Source organism: Gordionus sp. m RMFG-2023, chromosome 1 (genome assembly GCF_954871325.1).
Source record: "Gordionus sp. m RMFG-2023 chromosome 1, tfGorSpeb1-WG-v2, whole genome shotgun sequence".
Classification (NCBI taxonomy): Eukaryota; Metazoa; Nematomorpha; class Gordioida; order Chordodea; family Parachordodidae; genus Gordionus; species Gordionus sp. m RMFG-2023.
In genome coordinates this window covers 23743565-23767198 of record NC_088775.1, presented here as the reverse complement: position 1 = coordinate 23767198, position 23634 = coordinate 23743565, and the positions used below count along the sequence as shown (strand labels likewise).

Below are 23634 nucleotides of genomic sequence, written 5' to 3'. Positions count from 1 at the left end.
CAGGTATCTGCAAAAGTTAGCCCTTTCAAATTTTACAGTCAGGCCTGACCAATCATCTGTATAATATTGATTAAATTTAATAATTTTTAATGCCTATGATGGCTTATTAAAATTTTTATTAAAAGTTGTGAGAAAATATTCTATCATATGAATAATACTGAGGCTTTTTAGGTATTTAAGAACCTATGAATTAATGGTTCAACACAAATTTATATTATTTACATGTGGTTAAAAGGGTCATATAGGTTATATTAATAATTTAAGTTAAAATTGTCTATCATTAAAAGCTGCCCAAGATGATATGGGCAAAAGATTTTGAGAAAATATTTTCATATGATATGAATAAAATGAGGCTTTTTTAGCATTTAAAAACTTAGGAATAAATGGTTCAACATAAATTTTGTTAAATATATTAAGTTAAGTATATTATTTATATGTGTTTGGAGGGTTTTAAATACTAAAAATTAATTTCAACTCCCATTAAAAATATTAGTCTCCCTTTCATATCAAAGCTAAGAATGGGCTAATAATAATAATAATATTAAATTCCTGATTATTATAATTAAGATTTACACATCAATAAATATTTTATTATTTATTGTAAATAATTCTTATTATATGCATATTGTTATGATCTTCACAAATAATAATTGTATTTTTAAAAGAATTAATTACTTCTAAATGCCTCTTTAGGTTTGAACTGCTAATCAGAAGAAGATATTTTGTTTTTGCATAAAGAGCATTTTGCATAAATCATTCTATGGTTACTTCCATCTGTTTCACATAAAGTAAAATACTTACGTAAATTATGAAATGGTAAAAGATTCTCATTCTTATATCTGCTGTCACATCAATAGAAGTAGATGTATCATCTTCTAAATCTATAATGGAGGACATTATTAAAACCTAGAATTTATTTAACTTATTATAATTTAATTAATAAATAAATATAACTTGTTCGTATAAAAAAATTGGTAAATTATGTGATACGTGATATTTAGCACTTTTGCCCTCTAGCATTGAAGGTTCAACAGAGCTACGCTAGGCTTTCCTCATTTCCATCTAATTGGAACTAATTTAATTTGGGTGTAAAAGTAAAAATATGAGGATTCCTCAATAGAGAACTGCAAAGTAATTTTTTCTCAACCCGAGCCCAACCCGATCCCGAATTTAAAATTTTTTTTGTCCGAGCCTGACCCAAGCCCGAACACACATTTTTTAGTCCAACCCGACCCAAGCCCAACCCGAATAAAATTTTGCAATTTAAGTTTTAATATTATAATAACCAAAAAAAATTTTATGTGTATTTATTCAGTTAAGCCACCAGAGTTGTTAAACGCTATTTTTAAAAGTAGCGCGCTACCGCTTTCGCTATTTGTCAAAAAAAGTAGCGCGCTATTAGCTACTTTTTTTCAAAAGTAGCTTTAGCTACTTTTATACTTTTTATAAAAAAATTTTTAGAAACAAATGAAACAAATTTTTTTTATTTTTTTTTGCTTATAATGTAAATGTATAATAAATAATATATAAAAATCAACATTTATAAATATAAAAATTAGTTAGTTTAGATTATAAAAAATTAAGCAATATAAATAAATATTTATTTTAATTTGTTGCATTTTAATAATAATATCATTTCAATATTATCATCCCAAAGTCTAGAGCGACGATCAGAAAGTATAAGCTTTACTTTGCTAAATAATCTCTCGACACTAGCACTTGAGGGCAAGGAAGCTCTAAAAATATTTAATCAGATCAATTTATAAATATAAATAAGTTTTTACCTTCTGTTATGTGTCCAACTATCTGCCGGTGTACATACATAAGATATATCTGATAACTCTACTATTAGAACATCTTTCATCACTTTGAAGTTGTCGGCTATTTTATTCATAAGTGTCTGGCGACATAAAACTGTTGTGCCAGGGGATAAAGTTTTAATCATCATAGTAAATGATGGATTATCAACCAACAATGGCTGAACTGTGTCAATAATAAAATCAACAATTACTTTATCAGCCAATTTTTGTGAAATATTGGCATGTTTATTATCAGTTAATTTGGTTTGGATAGTATTTGTCTTTTTGAATGAAGATTCTCTTATACCAAAATTTTTTATATGTTTTTCTATTTCCTTTTAGCAATTGGCGTGAACAGTCTAATAAAATAAATAATATTATAATGTAAAAATAACAATTTACCTTTAGGTATTTCTTCAGGTTATAGCTAGGGATGTAAGACAGGGGAAATTTCCCATATTTCCCCTATAGTTTCCCCAATTTTTATAATTTTTGCCTAAATCAACATGATTTTTATAATATTAACAGTTTCCCAATTTTGAAAATGATCTTATGATAATATAAATACGATTTTTATTAGATTTTATAAAATCATTTTTTCCTCGTGGTTCATATCATAAATTATAATTGTGTTTTGTTTTTGAATTATGTCAATTTCCCTATTTACATTTGCAAAATTTTATAAGATACTTGTTAAAATTAAATAGCTAGTCTGAAAAGTATAATTATATTATAAATAAATACCAATGAAATTTATAAATAATATATGAAATTTTAAGTTATGTTAATAGAGAATATTTATAAATAATATATGAAATTTTAAGTTATGTTAATAGAGAATATTTATAGTTAATTTATTTCACAGTTTTAAATTTAGTTGAAAATTTTTAGTATTAATTAATGTATTTACAGTCATCTTGACAGTGAGTTTAAGAGGATTGAACATATAATCAATGAAAAATTAAGCAAAAGTAAAAATTTGACTCTAATTAGTGATGGATGGACAAATATAAGAGGGGGGAATCCATTATCAACTTTATTCTAGCAACCCCCTGTCCAATTTTTTATAAATCGATTCACACAGGATCTAACATGCACACAGGTGAATATATATCAAACAAATTTATTAAAGTAATTGAAGAAGTAGGAATTTTAAAAATCAACACCATAATAACTGACAATGCAAGTAATATGAAAAAGCATGGGCCCTTGTAAAACTGAAATACCCAACTATTGAATGCATTGGATGTGCCGCTCATGGATTAAATCTACTTGTAAAGGACATAGCAAGATATTATCCATTCAAATTTTAGTCACAAAAGCTAAAAATATTTAAAATCTAACAATATTCTTTTATCAACGTTAAAAGAAAAACAACTCCTAAGAAATAATAATAAAATTGTTTCCCTAAAGTCAACTCGTTGGGCAGGTATAGTTTTAATGATAAATAGCTTGTTAAAAAATAAAGATATTTTACAGGAAATGGCTATTCTTGATATATTTACTGATCGAGATAAGAGACTTACTCTTCTTGATAACGATGGGTTTTTAAATGATCTAATGCAACTATATAATTTTATTAAAGTCATATTTACGCAAATAGAGATAGTGGAAGGAGATAAAGCCAATTTATCTGATGTCCCTCAAGCGTTTATTCATATTAGGGAGACATTTAACGCTTATAAAACAATATCAAATATATTGTCGCAGAGCGAGATTTTAGAAATAGAGCAGTTTATCAAAAGCCGAAAAATTTTTTGTTGTCGGGACATTCATTATGCTGCTCATATATTTGACCCAAGGTTTTGTGGATTTAATTTAAGAGACAATGAAATTGCAAAGGGGTTGGATATTATTAACCGATTTTCTGGATATCTAGATTTAGATATTGCAAGAGTAATAGTAACCTATACAAATATCGTGCAAGGGAAGATTTTTTTAATATAGCAAGTCTTTGGCAAGGCGCATCATTTACAGATCCAGTGAGTTGGTGGAAAGGTTAAATACTTTTATATTTCTGTAAACAATAACTTAACTCTTTTTCTAATCTTAAAATTGTGTTATTCAATATTTTATTAGGTCTATGTTGCAATCAATACATATCGACCCTAGCCATACAAATTTTATCAATACCATCAACAAGTGCAGCATCCGAAAGAATATGGTCCTCCTTTGGAAATATTCATTCTAAATCTAGAAATAGATTAAAAAATGACAAAGTTCGCAAATTAGTTTATATAAGAGCCAATCTACATTTTATGGAAAAGGAAATTTCAGAAAATGACAAATTGCTGGATTCCAGAATTTCAAGCTCTGATCTGGAATCAGTTTCATAAACGAAGATAATTAACTAATTAAAATTAATTGTTTAAATATTATTTAGTCTATATATAATATTTCAAATAAAACATGTAAAGTAATTGCAAATTAGTTGAAAATAATTTATATTTGTTTAATTATAATGTTTATAATCTATATATTTTCAATAAAACATAAAAAAAAATCAATATTGACCTGTAAAGTATTATAAAAAAGATAGTTTCCCATTTTTTCCCGTTATTTCCCTATTTTCTCATTATTTCCCGTTTTTTCCCCAATTTCCCGGGAAATTTCCCCGAAATATAGTTTCCCGGGAAATTTACATCCCTAGTTATAGCTACTCGATTGATTTGATGATATATTTTTTTTAAATTTTAAGCACAGGAATTTGAATCCAGATTTTGTTTTAATATTTATTTAAAAAAATTTTCAAATCTAGGGAATGGGAAATCGTTATTAGAGCTATTAAGTACATTTTCTTCCATTGAATCTTCCATGTCTGAATCACTTTCAAGGATTTGGATATCCATGGGCGATGCCATTTTAGATTATTAACACAGATTGAAAATATAAATTAAAAATTGAAAATATATTTAAATTTCAAAATTAAATAATAAATTATAAAAATTATAATTAATTATGATATTATATTTAAATTTTCATGTTTATACTTACATTTAGCGCGCTAAAAAATTAAATAATTTTAAAAAAAGTAGCGGCTATTAGCTATAGCTACCAAAAAAGATAGCGCGCTACTTTAACAACTCTGTAAGCCACCTTAAATAAAAGTTTATTTGACGGCCGTGACCTCATCAATATCATTATCAAAATTATCACAAAGTGAATAATTATGATATATAAATAAAGAGGCGTCCAGTTTATCTGGCTTTAAACGAGTCCTTCTCTCCTCAAAGGCCCTACCAGCAGCTGAAAACGCCCTTTCACTGCTAGCCGACGAAGCAGGGATAGCCAGGAATTTAAGAGCTAAAATACTTAAATTTGGAAACTTATAATGGTTTGTTTTCCACCATTTTAAAATATTATCCTCATCAATACATAATTTCGGATCTAGGTATTTTTTTAGCTCGTCAACTTTGGCGCTAGCATCAGAATACGCATTGTCAGCCTCCCATAGAGAGAAGTCCAAAAACGTATCTACCACCTCTGTAGTTTCTTAAGAAAAAAATATTCATTAATAATATTAAGATATATATTTACTTTATTATTTTTTAATAAATAATTTTATTATTAATTTAATAAACCTTTATTTACTACTCTATCGGTTGAGCACGAGTTAGATGGTGAGTTGTTTAAAGACTTTTGCTCAATCACATCTCTGTTGATTTTCTCTGCATTAATCAACGTGTTGATATGTTGACACAAATCTTTATAATGTTCCCGGGATAACATTTTCATATCCCGAAATTTTGGGCATATTTTAAATTTATCCACCAATATTTCCCGGCATCTTAATGAAAGCTGGTTTAGCTGATAGTTTAAGCTAGGATTAGCTAAAAAACTCAATATTTTATGATAACATAAAATAACTTTGTGAAAAGTAGGTTTTAAATCACTCTCAAGTTCATCACTCGCAATTTTAAAAGGCGTCAGAAACTTGATGAGATCCCTCATCATTTCAAAATCAATATTTTCAAGTCTAATCGACTCTCCTCTGGAATTGAGGATTTCCAATATGTCATTAAATTGATTAAAGATCGATTCAATCATATTCAACCTACTATTCCACCTAGTCTCAACACACATGTGGAGAGTTTTATCGAGGCGATTAACTAATCTAAAATGTAATGATATATTTTAATAAAAAGTTAATTTAACATACCCACTCTGTTTCATATACGTTACTAAACTTTTACAGTCATTAAAACATTGATTTATCTCCGAACAAGATTCAATATTTTTGTTATCAAAAGTATTTCTCAATACTGTATTTAATAGATGAGAAGCACAATTTAAACGCTTATGATTTTCAAAAGCTTTAATCATATTAGCTCCTTGGTCGGTAATAATTGGAATTTCCGATAAATAGGCCCTGCTATATCCTGATACAAAGAATACATGGATTTTTATAAATATTTTTAATGAAATCAATACCTAACAAGGTGAAATTTCTAATAATTTCCTTTTTGATATTTTCCCCTGTCTTTTTTTCCTCTTCAAATTTGCATGTAAACAATACAATTTTATTTAGTTTCCAGGAATCATTTATAAAATGAATTGTTAGAGTTACATATGATATTTTTTTATATCAGTCCAAAGGTCTGTGGTGGCTATAAAAAATTATTAATAATTTAACCATATTTTCATAAATTTGTTACCAGCACATCGACCCTTTTTCATATAAGAGTTTAATATAGGAAATAATTTATTGCGGATACCATCAGCAGTATCTACTAAATTTCTAGAAATTGTCGTGGGATTTGGAATGATGCTTTTAACATTAGTATTTCCATATATTGAACCAATTTTGATAAAATATTGGCAACAATCAACAAAGCCTTCCCCATGAATTGTATATAATGATCTCAAATCACGTCCACAAAGCATAGTAAGCACCTTTGTACATTTTTTTTTTTAATTTGGTACAACTTTTGAGTTTTTTGGGATCAGTACCAAAAAGGCTATCAATTGTTAATTGAGTATTTTTACTCTCTATTGTATATACACATTTATGCCTTTTTAGTTGATTTGTGCCTAAAATAATTTAATAAGATTATATTTTATGTATAAATATCTAACCTGTTGTAATTGAATTATATACATAAATAAATTTGCAAATAATGCAAATCACATAATTAAATTTTTCTTTGTTTTCATCATATATAAATGAAAATTTCTTCCATACATCGGATTTTCCATTAAGATTCTCCCTTACTTCATACTCTTTTGTCTTAATCTTTTCACCAATTCTTTTTAATTTTGCATCCATTGAGATAATTTTTTTAATATGGCTGTGTCTAAAATCTAAAAAAAATATTTATGAAATAAACAGAGTTGAGCAGTACTGCGAATACTTGTATCTAAGATACATGATACAAGATCCCTTTATATCTTGTACTCAGTATATTTTGACATTTTTAATAAGATACTAATATCTGTATCTAAGATCCTTAATTCTGAAAAGAATCTTGTATCTTTTTCATTTTCTTGACAAAAGATACAGATACAGATTCTTTTTAATATTTATGTTTTAAATTTTACATATCACAGTATACATCTTATTTTCTTTGAGAATTTTGTATTAATTTCCTAATTTTTTTCTGCCATATATTAAAATATTGACAACCAAAATTAGCTGGAAAATTTACAACTCATATTAAGGTAGATAGATAAAAAAATAATAATACCAAAACGAAATAAGTAAAGATTATATTTTATATATAAATGTAACTTAGAATATCATTACCAATTTTATATAATATTTTTTAATTTCTAGGATGATTAACATTTATGGTAGTGAAATTTAAATTATAGAAATAAGTTCCCCTGAATCAAATCCCAATCTTAAATTTTATATGGAAATTTTTTAAAACAAATGTTAAAAAAGACAATGTATAGGCTAGATAAATAATAAATAATGAATAAAACTTATCTTTAGTACATAAAATATGTCTTATCTTGTAATTCACGGGAAACACACAATTTAGTGATAAAATAGTTTGGTATCCTGTTGTTAGGTTTATAAAATAATAATTAATAATGACATGACATGTTAATATGATTGACATTTTAATCCTAAAATGTGATAAATATTAAATAATATGATTTTATAATTAATATTATAAATTATACTGACTATTTAAGATATTAATATTATTATTTATTTTCGGGTCGGGTCGGGTCGGGCTACGGACAGCCCGTGCAGTTCTCTAGCCCTCAACACGTTTGTGGGCAAGCCACACATATTTGTAAGGGCAACATTTCGAAAAATGTTACTTAAACCTCATAGGCTTATTAAAAAGGAGTGGGGCAGAAAAAGAGCCTATACCCGAGAACTACAGTATAATTTAATTACTTTAAGGGTGGGGGGTGGCTGATTTTAAGTTTAAATTCTTTAGTGTAAGTCTTAATGATTGATATTAATATTGAGATTTGATGTTCATAGAATGTAAAAGATGATTAAATAAAAAAAATTTGCCTGATCAATATGATATAGTATTATTTTTTATTAATGATTCATCCATACAATACAGTATTATCACTTATACTTCCAAAATTTTTGCACCGGATGAACCGCCCAAGATAATATTTCTTCCATCATTTTAACAAATTCTTTTTGCTCAAATATATAAAATAGATACATTCGGGCCATTTTGATGCATTAAATTCCGGAAAATATTTTAATTTTCACATGTTTTTATGCGTGAATCGGGGAAAAAAATCAGTTTAATAATCTCACGGCTGAAAAAATCATTAAAAATATTATGAATCAATTGGTAAATTGTTGAAATAAAAAATCTGGTGGAATGGTGGTTGATAAACTATGATGTAGATTGATATTTTTTTTAAAATAATATTTTAATTTAATTTTCAAAATTTTATTATATTTATTGTTTTTTAAGTAAAAAATTTTTAAAAGGATCGGGATCGAATATTTAAAAAAATGATCTCGATCACGATTCACCATTTAGGGTCAGGATCTTAAATCCGAGAAAATTGAAAAATTAAGCTCGAATACCGGATCGGCGATCTTTTGATTCGATCCTTTAACAACTCTCCACAAAGGTTTGAACATCTATTAGTGAAATTTGAGGCAATGGCACTTTTTTTCTGGCTGAAATATTGAGTTAGCCATTATTAAAGATTGACTCAAATGGAGCAATTTTCATCGGTATATGATTACTAATTTAATTAAAATAATATAATATTTAGCAAAGTAATGTATTATGAAAGACCAGGTAAGATTTTTGGCTTGTGGCACATATGCTGTATAATATATGGAGCTAGACTCCCCCCCCCCTCATTCCCAGCCTTTGAAAAGATCCAACCCATGTCATCTTCCATTTTATATTTATAAATACTCTATTTATTCCTCTATAATATAAGTAGGCCAAAACTAACCTAATAAATTTTTTATAAACAGTTTCTGTCCTGACTCATAATAAATTTTTATAATATAACTAATTATACAATAATATGTACAAAAACTAATTAAAATAACATATAAAAATTTAAGCCATGTTGTTTGGCCTGGTTGTTTTTGTCTAAGAACTTTGGAGCAGGCCACATTATCAACAATATATATTTTTTTTCTATTAAGTACCATATTTTTATTCAATATAGTTTTCTCACATCAAATATAAAATAAAATAAAACAATATTATATAAAAACGGAGGTGGGACTACAAGTTCCCCAAAAACATGCGTAATTATATTTTAAAATTGTGATTTGAAGGTTTTGTTTTAAAAAATAAAATTCTTTAGGTTCTGATGTAAGGATCTTGTCTTATCCCCTATATTTTTTAAAAACTTTAAAGTTCCACTTAGCATATGTCCAAGGGAAGAGATAACAATCGGTGTAAAAATATAATTTGGAATATTTCATTGTTTTTTTTTCTCGGCTATATCAACCGGATTAGAATTTAAATTTTTTGGGAAAAAGATACTCATGTGAAGTCCCAAATTAAGGATTTCCCTAAAGACCAAGGCACGGAAGTTAAGCCATCTGGTCTTAAGCCATCATCTGACGATAAATTTGTAGGCTCCAGGATGTTTGGTATTCGGGCCCTGGTAAGAGAACGGCTAATAGCTAAATTAATTGCTGCATGCCTTGCATGCCTGCCTTGACTATATATACAATTTAGACCATGTCTCCCTTTGGAGTCAACTAATATTTTACATTTCATGCATGTATGTGGTTGAACAATGTTACATCCAAGTCGATGGCCTATGGCAACTCTTAATTGTTCATCTGATAAGAGGTTACCTAGGTTACGACTTGGTAATGCTTCCAACCATTCATAACCACTAGTACAGTCAGCATTCTGTAATAGTTGAATATATTAAAAATTTGATAATTCATTCTCATAAAAATAATCACAGTTTTACAATTTATTAGCATATTTTATTGTATACAAAAGTTTATTAGGAAATTTTATTATCCACACAGATTTTTTATAATTTAACATCATATTTATATTAAAAATAACATTATAAAAAACATATTTAAAAAATAGCCATAGTTTTGTTAAAAGCTACTTTTAAAGTAGTATGCTATTGCTATCAATATTTTTCAAAAAAGTAGTGTGCTATTTAGATATTTTTATACTACTTTAGAATTTTTTTAAAAAACATTTTTAAGTATCTATCTCCACAAATAAAAAATATGACTAAAATTTCAAATATATAAATAATTTTTTTTGCATCTTAATAATAATAACATTTCCATACTGTCATCCTGTCTGATCAGAAAGTATAAGCTATTACTAAATATTTTTTCCTTCTTAAAATTTGATAAAAATATACAAATTACTAAAGAGGGTTGTAACTCATGTTAAATTCTAAACTTTTAATATATGGATTCACAATCTTATTCATTTAATTAATTAATTTTAATTCTACATCTATAAAATGTAAAACCCTTCATTCACAGTTAGCCAAAATTTCGCATACTCACAGCGAAATCTTACTGAGTCTGAATTCAGGGTAAGATTTTTATGAAAAATAACTTAAAAACCATATGAATATTATTTATCAACTAATTTTCTTTTTACTTTTATAATAGTTGTTACCTGATATTTGTAAAAATAATATACAATTTTTATTTTTTTTACCCCCCCCCCCCTTCAGCCAGGTTTAATCTATTAAAACTAAGTGTAAATACTATGGTTTGAGTAAAAATAAATTTAAAGCTTTTACTTGATAATACCAATATTATTTGTTAAACATTACTGATCACTTAATTTAATATTAAAAAAAATTCCCAGGCAAAGTACAATCCCATAATAATTTTAAAAAATTCTTCCAAGCCCAATGAAAGATCATAATAATTTTGGTAGTTGAGAACTGAAATAAAACATTTAAATAATCATAATGAATTTAAAAATACAATAAAAATCAGATTTTCATGGGCCTTGGTTTTTTGATCAGGCCGAGCCCAGGCCTGCAAAAAAATTTGTTTTAGGCCAATGTCTGACCCATAATTAATAAAAAAAATTCTCAAGCATCCAAGCTCATAATAATTTTGAAAAATTTTCCCCAAGCCCAGCCCATTATAATTTATAAAAATATTCTCCAAGCCCAGCCCAACCTATAATAATTTTATACAAAATTTCCTCAAGCCTGGCTAACCCATAGTAATTTTCAAAATTTTTTCCCAAACCTGGAGAAGGTAAATCTCTAAAAACCATATCTTTCCCTTCAGACCAAGGCCAACCCATTAAGACTAAGAGTGAATATTATTTTTTTAAATAAAAATATATTTAAATTAGCTTTTACCTGAGAGCCATATAAATATTCTGTACACCTATGCCTAATATTAAAAAAATTCCCAAGCCAGGTCCAAGCACTTAAGAAAATTTTCTCAAACCCACCAAAGACCATAATAATTTTGATAGTTGAGAACTGAAATAAAATATATAATAAGTCACAATGTATTTAAAAATTCAATCAGAATATGAAAGTTGCATGGGCCCTGGTTTTTGATCATTCCTTCAGGCCAATTTCTAGTCCATATTTAAAATTAAAAATTTTTCAGGAATCTAAGACTATATTAATTTTGAAAAATTCTCAAGCTATGTCCAAGTCCATATTAATTGTGAAAAATATTTTCCAAGTCCAGGAAAACCCAGAATAATTTATTTTTACCTTGGATCCAGAAAAATAGGCCTGATGTATAAGAATTAAATCTTTCTAATATATACATTTTTTTTTGCCATTTTATATTATTGGGAAAATTTTTCAAAATTATCATCAAATGAAGGGGAAATATCTGATTTACCTATCATTCTACTGATTAGCTCCTGGTATTTATATGTAATTCATGAATACATATTAAAGTACCATGCTGAAAAAATGTTTATCCTAATTTAAATTTTAAACAAACCACACCACCCTTCCATATGATTTATTTCTTAGTTACACAATATAAAATTAAATTTAAGACATTGTTATTACAATAGAAAAAATAAAAAGATATTCTAAGTTAACAAATAGTAGGTTAACTTCAATTATAGTCAAATTATATATAAGTAAAACAAAAAGATTATACATTTAATCAAAAATGTTTTAATAAGTTATGAATAACATACATTCTACAATTATGAAGTTATGAGAAAATATACAACACTATGGAATGCGTGTAGAAAGGCCAAATTTTCAGAAAAGATAAGAGAGATGCAAATATTTACTTATGCATAAAAATTACCTAATTAAAAGATATCAATTGATTTAAAAGATCTAATTTTGCAAGATTATTTATTTTTATGTACATACCATCTAATGAGCCAAGGTAGTTTGGAAATCCATGTTTCTCAAAATATAAAATGTTTGATTTTCTAACTCTAAAATAATTAAAAATTATTTATTAATATTATAAATTTACTTTGATATAAACTACTATTTCTGAAAATGCCACCACATATCTATATATATAAATTTGTAGCTATAAGCTAAACTAAGCAATAAATTCAGGACTTTTGATTTTTATGTCCTTACCATCTAACAGGCGCGTAACCAATGGGGGGGAAAGGGGGAAATTTTACCCCCCATAGCAAATTTGACTGTTTTTCTAAATATTATTTTAAGATAATAAAAAATTTTACCCCGACCCCCGGACCCCCTCCCCCTTGCCCCATCAAAATTTTTCAATATCAAGCAGAGTTTATCCTTACTGCTAGTTGCATTAATAAATTATTTTCCTATAGCTCAATACTATGTAGAAATTTACAAAAACCAAATTTCAATTTGGTTCAAGATATTGATTTGGAGGAAAATGTGGACAGGAAGAATGAATGTAGTTGAATATTTCATAATATTTATATAGACGTTGAATTAAATCTTATAAAATATCCAATTTCATTCCATTCTTAGATACTTTTTTATCGCAAATTAAAGTACGGTTTTTAGATAAAAAACAAGTCTTTGGTAATCTTCAAATTTTATTACCAAAAGACCCTTCTTCGTTTTCTGATGCCATTATTGGTATAATTAAATATTTAGCAAAATTTTATTCCTATGATGTTGATACTGAAATCAATTTAATCAGTGAATTCGAATTGTGGTATAAATATTTACTACGTTTATTATTTTACCTGAGCATGCTATTGATGCGCTCAATCGGTATAAGGAGGCTTAATTTATTTTGAAGGTATTCTTGCATGTTTGCCTATTACAACATATACGAATGAAAGGACCTTTTCCAAATTGAGAAGGTTGATAACTTATTTACAAAATACTACTTCTCGGCTAAATGGGTTAGCTATGTTAAATATCCACAGAGATTTATTTCCAACGACATAGAAAATTCTTGATGAATTGGAAAAATTCCCACGAAAATTAAAAATCACATTATAATTATAGTATTTAATAAATTTTTTATATAATATTGTATTTAATAAGTTATAAAAACTTGTTCTTTAAAAAATTTTCTAGTCAATATTTTATACTCACTACAATTAGAATTTTCAATCAAAAAATATATTTATATTATATGAGAATTTAAGCTGAGGCTAGTTTTTAAAGCAAATTTTATAAAAAAAAAAATTGACACTAAACTTTATTTCAATTTTATATTTTTTTAAAAAAATTTATCTATAATATACCTAACTTAAAATAAAAATTGGGTTATAACTTTTATTTCTTCTTATATTCATAAGCGCGAATTAGTAATCAGGAGACCCAAAAGAAAGCGACTACTTACGTCAACGCATAGGAATTCAGATTATAAAATCTAATTTTACACGCCATAGGTTCATTCCCCGAGGAGCCGATTAATCTAGATTTTCTTCTTCTTCCCTAAATTATTTAAACCCCCCCCCCCCCCTTCTTCTTCATATTATCATTTGCATTTATTATATTTCTATTATATCTATTATTATACTTTGTATTATGAAGTCCTTGTTTGTTAAATTTCTTGAATTTTCTAGAATTATGTTTTGGAATTTTATTTTTATACTATCATTTTGTCAGATTTAATTTGTCTTTATTAATAAATGTTAAATTTAAAAATTAAAAAAAAAATTTCTTAAATAATTAATTTATAAAAGGAACCAAAATTCAAATAAAAATTAAAAATATTAATATAATTATTATTGAATTATGAATAATTTAAAAGAATAGATCAAAGATATGACCCGGCCAAAGGTGAGGAAAAAGCTGGCCAAAGAGGGTTTGGAGGCAAAGCCCCCCAAAAAAATTTCCCTTCCTATAGGAAAATCCTGGATACGCCACTGCCATCTAATGAGCCAAGGCAGTTTGGAAATCCATGTTTCTCAACATATTCTTGTGCAATCTAAAATGTTTGATTTTCTAACTCTAAAATAATTAAAAATTATTTATTAATATTAAAAATTTACTTTGATATAAACTATTATTTCTGAAAGTGCCATCATCATCACATCTATATATTTAAATTTGTAATTGCTATCAGCTAAACCAAGCAATAGTTTGAAGAAATTCGTCATATTACAAATCACATGGGAATTACTATTGGCTTAAAATTGCCATAATGATTATCATTGGACAAATATTTAAAAGAACACTATTGGTTAAATTTGATTGACGTTTTTTTGAATTTTATAAACATGGTAAAAATAGATTGCAATCTATATTTTATAACCCACTTGCCTCAAAAAACTCTTAATAACGATCATGACAATTGTCACATTTCTATGCTACATCTTCGTGAAATTTTAATTTAACATGTTTACAATCAGTATTTTTAGCCATTGGCGTCAAAAAAAATTCAGAAATATTTAAAAATAACAATTATGATAATCACTTATCATTGATGCATCTTCACTAAATTTCTAATTTAACATGTTAACAATCTATATTTTTGCCCAGTTGCGTCAAAAAAAAATCAAAAAACTTTAAAAATAACGATTATGACAATTGCCACTTATCTAGGGACCACTTTCACTGAAGTTTTTTAAACATGCTAGCAATACTAATGTTAACCCATTTTCGTCAAAAAAATTCAAGAAACTTTAAAAATGACGATTATGATAATTGTCACTTTTCTATGGTACATCTTCAAGTTTTAATTTAACATGTTAACAATTTATATTTTTGCCCAAATGCGTCAAAAAAAATAAAAAACACGATTATGATAATTGTCTTTTTTATATGGTAATCTCAATTGAAATTTTAATTTAACATGTTAAAAATACATATTTTTGCCCATTAGAATCAAAAAAGATCTAATATGTTTAAAAATATCGATTATGATAATTGTTATTTTTCCAAGGAACATATTCTTTGAATTTATAATTTAATATCTTTACAATATAAATTATATTTTTACCCTTTTGTGTCAAAAAATTTCAAAAATCTTAGAAAATAAGGAATGTGACAATTGTCATATTATCATTTAAAATATCATATAAAATTATTTAGAAAAAAACACACTTTTACTATACTTAAAATCGATAATTTTACAAAAAATGATAAAAAAAAATTATAAAAGATTTCACCTAGCTTAGAAGATTGTTTATAATAAAATTCACAAAAGAATTCCTCAAACAAAGATTTAAAATTCTTATTGTTTAAAATTTTGGGCGTGAAACACACTAATAAATTGTAAAAAAATAATATTACATTACAATAACAGCATATCATTTTTTGGTAACTCACTGTATCACGGGGAAATTTTTAACATTATTTATTTTTTATTCTTTTTATTGTTTGATCTGGTAGAATGAAGTCATATTTTAATTTTAACAATATAGATATAAATTGTAGGTCCGTGAAGTTGGCCCCACAATTTTTGATTTTCAATAGTTTATCAGTTGGTGTGATTAGTACCCGATTTGTACCGTTTTCAGTTCGATTTGTACCATCACCGTTTTTGAGATATTCAAAGAATAAAATGGGGGGCCAACTTCACGACAGCCCCCCAACTTTTGAACTTAAAAATAAAAAGTGAATAGGTCGATAGAGAATGATTTGTACCGTTTTCAGTTCGATTTGTACCATCACCGTTTTCCAGCTATTGACCGTTGAAAATATGGCGCCAAAAATAAAAAACACTCAAAATTTATTTTTTTTTAAAATTTTTTAACGTACAACGGTAGAGAATTTTTTTCTCTTCCTAATGATGCCTCAAATTAAGCTTTATCTTCATTATTTATTTCGGAAATCAAATTTTAAACCTTATAATATAACGTGAAGTTACCCCCCCCCCCCCCCGATATTTAAAATTTGAGATTTTTCAAATTTTTAAAACGGGATTGATTTGTACCCGATTTGTACCGTTTCAAACTCGATTTGTACCATTACCGTTTTCCAGCTATTGACCGTTAAAGATATGGCGCCAAAAATAAAAAACACTCAACATTTATTTTTTTAAAAAATTTTTTAACTTACAACGGTAGAGAATTTTTTTCTCTTCCTAATGATGCATCAAATTAAGCTTTATCTTCATTATTTATTTCGGAAATCAAATTTTAAACCTATTCAAAATTTGAGATTTTTTAAATTTTTAAAACAGGATTGATTTGTACCGTTTCAAACTCGATTTGTACTATTACCGTTTTCCAGCTATTGACCGTTAAAGATATGGCACCAAAAATAAAAAACACTCAACATTTATTTTTTTAAAAAAATTTTTAACGTACAACGGTAGAGAATTTTTTTCTCTTCCTAATGATGCCTCAAATTAAGCTTTATCTTCATTATTTATTTCGGAAATCAAATGAGATTTTTCAAATTTTTAAAACGGGATTGATTTGTACCATTTCAAACTTGATTTGTACTATTACCGTTTTCCAGCTATTGGCCGTTAAAGATATGGCACCAAAAATAAAAACACTCAACATTTATTTATTTTTCTAAATTTTTTAACGTACAACGGTAGAGAATTTTTTTCTCTTCCTAATGATGCCTCAAATTAAGCTTTATCTTCATTATTTATTTTGGAAATCAAATTTTAAACCTTATATTATAGCTTGAAGTTAGCCCCCTTCCCCGATATTCAAAATTTGAGATTTTTCAAATTTTTAAAACAGGATTGATTTGTACCCGATTTGTACCGTTTAAAACTCGATTTGTCTATTACCGTTTTCCAGCTATTCACCGTTAAAGATATGGTGCCAAAAATAAAAAACACTCAAAATTTATTTTTTTAAAAATTAATGAAGATAAAGCTTAATTTGAGGCATCATTAGGAAGAGAAAAAAATTATCTACAGTTGTACGTTAAAAAATTTAAAAAAAAATAAATTTTGAGTGTTTTTTATTTTTGGCGTATATCTTTAACGGTTAATAGCTGGAAAACGGTACAAATCAATCCCTTTTTAAAAATTTGAAAAATCTCAAATTTTGAATATTGGGGGGGGGGCTAACTTCACGCTATAATATAAGGTTTAAAATTTGATTTCCGAAACAAATAATGAAGATAAAGCTTAATTTGATGCATTATTAGGAAGAGAAAAAATTCTCTACCGTTGTACGTTAAAAAAATTTTTAAAAAAATAAATGTTGAGTGTTTTTTATTTTTGGCGCCATATCTTTAACGGTCAATAGCTGGAAAACGGTAATGGTACAAATCGAGTTTGAAACGATACAAGTCGGTACAAATCGGGTACAAATCAATCCCGTTTTAAAAATTTGAAAAAACTCAAATTTTGAATATTGGGGGGGGGGGCTAAATTCACGCTATAATATAAGGTTAAAAATTTGATTTCCGAAATAAATAATGAAGATAAAGCTTAATTTGAGGCATCATTAGGAAGAGAAAAAAATTCTCTACCGTTGTACGTTAAAAAATTTTTTAAAAAAATAAATGTTGAGTGTTTTTTATTTTTGGCGCCATATCTTTAACGGTCAATAGCTGGAAAACGGTAATAGTACAAATCGAGTATGAAACGGTACAAATCAATCCCGTTTTAAAAATTTGAAAAATCTCAAATTTTGAATATTGGGGGGGGGGGGGGAGGGGGCTAACTTCACGCTATAATATAAAGTTTAAAATTTGATTTCCGAAATAAATAATGTAGATAAAGCTTAATTTGATGCATCATTAGGAAGAGAAAAAAATTCTCTACCGTTGTACGTTAAAAAATTTTTTAAAAAATAAATGTTGAGTGTTTTTTATTTTTGGCATTATATCTTTAACGGTCAATAGCTGGAAAACGGTAATGGTACAAATCGAGTTTGAAACGGTACAAATCGGGTACAAATCAATCCCGTTTTAAAAATTTGAAAAATCTCAAATTTTGAATATCGGGGGGGGGGGGGGAGAGGGCTAACTTCACGCTATAATATAATATTTAAAATTTGATTTCCGAAATAAATAATGAAGATAAAGCTTAATTTGAGGCATCATTAAGAAGAGAAAAAAATTCTCTACCGTTGTACGTTAAAAAATTTAAAAAATAAATAAATTTTGAGTGTTTTTTATTTTTGGCGCCATATTTCGGTCAATAACTGGAAAACGGTGATGGTACAAATCGAACTGAAAACGGTACAAATCATTCTCTATCGACCTATTCACTTTTTATTTTTAAGTTCAAAAGTTGGAGGGGGGGGGCTGTCGTGAAGCTGGCCCCTTATTTTGTTCTTTGAATATCTCAAAAACGGTGATGGTACAAATCGGGTACTAATCACACCAACTGATAAACCATTGAAAATCAAAAATTGTGGGGCCAACTTCACGGACCTATAAATTGTCTAATTTGGTATTTTAATAATTTGAGCGATACAATTTTATAAAATTATAATAACTGAAAACAATATTATATCAACGATGCCCAAATTAAACAAGTGCTTACTTTTAAATCTAAAAATAACTATTTCTTTTTTGAAATATTAACCTTTTTACACTAGAAATTTTTTATTCTAATAAGTCGATTAATTATTTAATATTTGATTTAATAGACCTTACTATTTTATTGTTTGTAATTTATGCGATACAATTTTAATAAAATTATAATAACTGAAAACAATATTATATATATATATTATATATATAAATATATATATATATATATATATATATATAAATATATATATATATATATATAAATATCAATTAAATTATATTTAATTTTATGGGTCATTCAATTTCAAACCCAACAATGCCCCAAATTAAACAAGTGATTACTTTTATTTTATAAATCTAAAAATAACTATTTCTTCTCTGAAATATCAACCTTTTTCACCAAAAAAAATTTATTCTAAAAAATTGATTAATAATTTAGTATTTGATTTAATAGCAGTGGCGTAGCCAGGATTTTATCATAAGGGGGGGGGGTGGCTAAAAAATTTTTTTGGAGGGGCTTCGCCTCCCAAACCTCCCATTTTTTTGAACACATAATTGCTTATATTTTTGGATTTGTTAAAATTGTTTTATATTTTCATATAACAAAATTTTAGGGTATTTTATTATATATTTTAAATTCCTTTATTTAATCATGTATATATTTTTACTAATTAAAATATTTTCAAAATGTTGATATTTTATATAATACAGATTTTAATATTAAAAATTATAATGTATAAAGACTATTTTAAAAAAGTAATTTTTTACAATTATATAAAATATGTGTAATTCTTATGCAAATAATGGTATTTAAAAAAATATGATGATATTATCTTATAAATAATACTTTTTTTACAAAAAAAATTGATTATATATTAAAACTAATAAAATTTTATTGCTTTGAAATTAAAAAGAGAGATCTACATTTCTCTGAGATTTCGCTAATTCATCTAGAATCAAATTTTTATCTAAAATAATCTCTTTATAAATATTCAATAGGGCTAATCCATTTAAACGTTTTTCACCGGTTGTGTTTCTTATATAGGTTTTTAACCTTTTTAAAGTTGAAAAAGACCTTTCATTAGTGCAGGTACTAATTGGCAAGGTAGCTAAAATAATTAATAATGTTTTGATATTAGGCAGGGAATCTAAAATGCAATTACACAGGGAAAGGGCCTGCAGAGCATTTTTTTGGTCTCAAAGAATACCCTATTCTGTCAAAAAGTAACTTATCATATGAAACTACTAAATCATCAGCATAAAACTCTGAGATTTTTTTAATATCCTCTCATGTTTCAAGTGTAATCAACAGTTTAGACTCAACCGGCAAAAGAAAATAAAAGCTTTTTAAAATATAATTATGACTAATAAATCTTTCTTTTAATTGAAATAAAAATGTATCAATAAGGGGAATAAAAATGTTTATTTTATAAAAATCCTCAATCGTAGATGCATCAATATTTGATCGATTGGATTGTCTAGAGACTACTCTAGGTTTAAAAATTTCAATTCCAAACATATTAGCAATCTCCTTTACTTTTTCATATTATTTCATGAAATTTTTCATCCATATTCTCTGATATTTGTTAATATTTTACCAATATCCTTTGCTCTATTCATAATCTCCCTTAAATCCAAATCAATTTTTTGTAGCATTTTGCTAAAATCATATGTATAATTAAATAAAAAATGAACACATTGAATTGAAATTAAAAACTGTGGCTTAATAATAGCCTGCAAAAGATTTTCGGCATCTGCTGAATCTTTTTCCTTGCTTGATATATAAAATTTTAGTGCTGCAAAGACAACATCATATAGTTCAATAAAGAGTTTCACCGACTCTTGTCTTTCGATGAATCTGGTCGGACAAAATTTTTTTAGTTTTTTTTTTGATTTTTTGAGTCAATATCATGATACGTTTATAACTCCATTTTTTTGGGTGGTGTGAAATAGCTGCAAACCAAAAATAAATATAAAAAAAAATCAAATGTGTATATCTATTATTATTTATAATAAATTTAAAACATAAAAATCAAGCGTTTATTAAGAATTTATTAAATTAAAATTAAAAAAAAATATTTTTTTTTCATTTTTCATGGGGGGGGGCATGCCTACGACACTGTTTAATAGTCATAACTTAATAACTTCATAGAACATGTTTTGTTTTTATTGTGAAATTAAAGAATTATGAAAATTTTCACAAGTTTTTTTAAACTTTTTATTATACTCCGTTTTTTGTAAAATTAATGAATTATGATAAAAATTTCCACCAAAATGCAGATGATCATTTATTTATTATTTTATAAAAATAATATCAAAAATTTCCCCGTGATTCAGTGAGCCATTTTTTTTATTAAAAAAACATTAAATAAATAAATCTATTTTCATTTCATAATATAACGTTTATTTGTAGATAATAATAAAATTTAACATTAAATAAATAAAATAAATTATTTTACCAATAATAAATAAATAATAATTAATGCTAGGCATATCTTACATAATGCTGACGGGCGATTAGCCGATGCAGAATTTTCGATTAATTTAGTTTTAGCCGATTTTAGGACTAAGCCTAATTAGATTTAGCCGATTTTTTGGCTAAGCCTAAAGAGTTTAGCCGATTTTTAGGCGGCCTTGTTAGGCTTAGGCATAGTTTTTAGCCGATTACGCAACACTACATACCATTTTTGGACTGGACCAGAAAATCAACTTTCCTTAAACTCATTTAGAACTTATAGATACAGCTTTGATTCAAATTATATTTTAAATATTAAAAATTGGGATACACATTGATATTAAATTTGTTTGAAATATTATCTTTAAATGTTTTCTCAAGTTGGAGCTACTAATCTTGTTTGATAATAAACCTTTCTGGCACATCTTACATCGAAATTTATACCGTGTTTATTTTTTTTATTATGATTAAAATATTTTGTGAATTTAGGAAAAAATTCCATATTATCATTTTCCAAGGAAATTACTTTGTCGCTATGGCCTGTACCAAAATTATCTTCAATATTATCTCTATTGTCGACATTTAAAATTTTTAATTATTTTAAAAACTAGATTTAAAATGCATATTTTTAAATATATATTTCAAAATTAAATTAAATAATAAAATTATGATTTTAGAATTAATTATAAATCTATTTTAATCATTTTTATGTGCATTTATAATATAAAATTGAAAGCTAAATTAGTAGCAAGCTTCCGCTATTAATTTTTTTTTAAAAATAGCACACTAAGCTATCTAAGAATTCATGATTCCCATTGATTTGGTAAAAAAAATCTTAAAAAATATATAGCCTAGGAGATCTAAGTACCCATTTGCAATAACTATTGGGATGAAATGAAAATCTTAAAGTCATGATACTCTCTGATTTTTTACTTTTTTGTCATATCTAGTCAATGTTTAGGTTGGAGTGATCTAGGAGACACGTGAAACCAAATATGTTTTCCTCTAAATCAAAGAATATTTTAAATGCCATCTAGTCTTTTCCATCAGACAGGGATAAATAATGGATTCAAGGAGATTTGGATAGCTAACCAAACATTATTTAATCTAGATTATCAGATTAATTGCTCTTTGGTGACTAAACCACTCTCTGGATATAAGTTAATTACATGTTTACCTTTGGGATTGAACTCTTTTCTGAATCATTCATATTTATTAGGCTTATATATGTAATTATAATAATAGTTTAATAATATTTACATCTGTTTATTTTTTAAAGCTAATAAACAATTAAGCTCAAAATATATATTAGTCAGTTAAAAACAACTTAACATTATATTAATATTTAATAATTTAATATCATACATATTCTTATAAATCATTTCAATCAAATAAATTTGAATTCCAAAATAACACAATCACCCAAATGATCACAAACTCGAATGTTAAATAAGGGCCTTTGCCCTCCTTGAGACCTATTATACTGCTCGATTGCATATAGGTGTTCAAGTATACACACTCTGGTTCCACTCACCATCAGTATTCCTTCCTCCATCACAAATCCTACAATGCAATATTGCTGTTATTAATGATATAGATAAATTACCCCATTATGAAACCATCTTTACAATTAAAGCTTTCATATCATGATCTCATATAGATATAATAAACTCATTTGAGTACAGAAAATCAAATTATAGAACTATTTTATATAGAAAGTTTTAAATTTATTAGCAAATGAATTGATGGTAACTGTCAACATAAATTTCATCACATTCTACTTGCATGAATTTTAATTTACAAAACAATACATACATTTAGCCATAAACACAATTGTGAATTTTAACAATAATGATATTCACCTTCACCCTCAATCTGGTAAATATTTCCAATTCATGAACCTAGCAGACCTCAGTACAGCTCCTACCAAATATAACTGCCCATTATGTAATAAACTTATTAAAGTAACCAAATTGGGGCTATTACTATCTCATCAAAACCATAAAATAAAGTGTTCCCAATCTGGGCCTTTACTACATTTCAAGTTCCTGATCCTGCCAGCAAAAAATCCCTGACCCAACAAATTAAAAGTGCAACTATCTACCCCTTACCCATCAATCACAT

General features: G+C 26.5%; 1 protein-coding gene across 1 annotated transcript in view; it reads left to right on the top strand.

Moving 5' to 3' along the window:
* The window catches only part of LOC135931640 (uncharacterized), a 54581-nt gene that overhangs the window by 1243 nt on the left and 29704 nt on the right, over positions 1 to 23634 (top strand). The window lies entirely within an intron of this gene.